Source organism: Rattus norvegicus, chromosome 2 (genome assembly GCF_036323735.1).
Source record: "Rattus norvegicus strain BN/NHsdMcwi chromosome 2, GRCr8, whole genome shotgun sequence".
Lineage (NCBI taxonomy): Eukaryota > Metazoa > Chordata > Mammalia > Rodentia > Muridae > Rattus > Rattus norvegicus.
In genome coordinates this window covers 17682602-17684943 of record NC_086020.1, presented here as the reverse complement: position 1 = coordinate 17684943, position 2342 = coordinate 17682602, and positions in this window count along the sequence as shown.

Genomic DNA, 2342 nt, shown 5'->3' with positions numbered 1-2342 from the left:
GCTCCAGAGTTCCAGGTTCCACATTTTTGATCTAATTTAGTTGATTTTTGCAAGGCAAGATATAATATATAGTTTCATTCCTCTATATGTGGCCATCCAGTTTTCCCAATACCTTTGTTTAAGATACAATTTTCTCCTAATGTGCATTTTTTGATAGCTATAAAATCAGGTTGCTTTAGTTGTATGAACTGAAATCGGTGTCTTTTCTTCTTTTCCGTTGATCTATGTGTTTGTTTTTGTGCAGGTAACATAATGTTTTCATTACTATAGCTCTACAGTACAACTTGATATCAGATACAGAAAAGTTTATAATATTATTCTTTTTGCTCAAAATCTCTTTGGCTGCCTTGGATCTTTGTGTTTCTAAGTGAAACTGAAACTTGCCTTTTCTATTGTATGAAGAATGGAATGGATTTTTAATTTGGATTATGTTGGGCCTGTAAATTGCTTTTGGTATGATTAGTTTCACAATATTAATTCTATCCATCTGGGATCATATGTCTTTCCATCTTCTTCTCTTCTGTAATTTCTTTCTTTAGAGATTTAAAGCTTTCATTGTACAGCTTCTTTATCTCTTAGATATATTTTTAGGCTACTGTTACTATTGGGCTATGTTTCCACTATCTCTTTTTTCAGTGTGTATCTAGAAAGACTACTGATTCTTATGTTAATTTTTTGTCCCATCACTCTGAAATGGCACCGATGGACATCAACACAGATCATGTTGGCATGGACCTCAGATTTCAGCACGACCTCAGGAGGTATCACAGACCACAACCATCAACTTGGTATCCAAGTACCATGGACATCGATATTAACCTCTAGCAGCAAAGCCGATCACAGATAAAGACATGGCCTCTGGTGACAGCATAGATCATGGAGGCCTTTTGAGGAGGACCAATTTAGAAAATGAACCGTTTTCTATCTCGGACATCCTGTCATTGCTCAGAGCCAGGGCAATTGTGGGGATGGACAGTGAGTTTTGGGGCAGAACCTGCCCAAGCTCCAGGCTGCTGCATACCACCTTGCCAAGTGCTCTATTCAAGATGGTAGTGCCCACAGGCACCCACAGGATAGCAGGGCAGCTCTGAGAAGCCTCAAAGAGACCCACAGAGGCTCCAAGGTGAGATGCAGTGGGCAGAGGATATGAGTGCTTAGCTTGAAGTATCTTCAGAAAAAAATAAAAAAAATAACAATACTCATAACAAAAATTAAAAAGCAGGTCTTATGCGAATGTGCTTTTGAAAAGTGGTCTTGTGAAATTAGGAAAAAAGATGGCCTAGTAGGGTTGTGCAAGTGTGTACACACAGCAGAAGTTAGCGAAGCTAGAGACCCAGCAGAGAAGAGTAAGAGAAAGGAATACTGACAGTCTGTGAGAGGCAAGATAGGCTTGGTGGAGACAGGCAGAACTGAAGATGATGGATTAGAGGCTAGTGTCTAGGTGACAGCGGGAGAGTGCAACTGCCGTGGACAGGGAACACATTGATACCAAGAAGGAAAAACGATTTTCAATAAAAAGATATAATTTGAATGATGTGTGTATTACATGGAGGAGCACAATCTTTTGCTGTATTTCATTATGCATGATAAGGTCTGAGAATCTGGGAATAATCCATTATGAAAACCAAGTTCAAGCCAGCAAAATTATCTTTCTTCCAAAAGCTATTATATCAGAAAGATGGCTGGGTTTGGGACCCAAACCTTGTCAGCAGACAGGCAGGACAAAACAAACCTTTAAGACAAACAAAAACCAACCAACCGACCAACCAACAGAACCTCAGTTTAGGAGAGGCAAGGGGCAATCAAATTCATGCATACATTGGGAACTTCACATTTGTTATTTCATGTGGTTTTCTTTATAACAATTATCCTAGCTTGTTTCTTTGAGGGTCCTGTTAGAAGGCCCCGGGCTGGGAACTAACCCAAGAAGCATAGGGTGGGATATTGTGGCCTAGATTTACCCAGAACATGGGAGACCAGAAGCCATTTCTAGGGATTCAGCTGTTTCTTAGAATTCAGTTATATACAAGACAGATTCCCTGTTGCTAAGAAGGTCCTAAACAACAATGTACATTAATTTCTCATACTATATTTCACATTATTAACTTCTTTGAAATATAGTATTTACTAATGTGATGTCTTCTGTTTAAGAATTACTTTCATTTATCATAATTCATTATCATTAAGTAAAGCTTAATGTAGAATAAAAAAGTACATATGGGGGGTTGGGGATTTAGCTCAGTGGTAGAGCGCTTGCCTAGGAAGCGCAAGACCCTGGATTCGGTCCCCAGCTCCGAGAAAAAAAAAAAAAGTACATATGTATATGTTGCATGTAGTTTTAA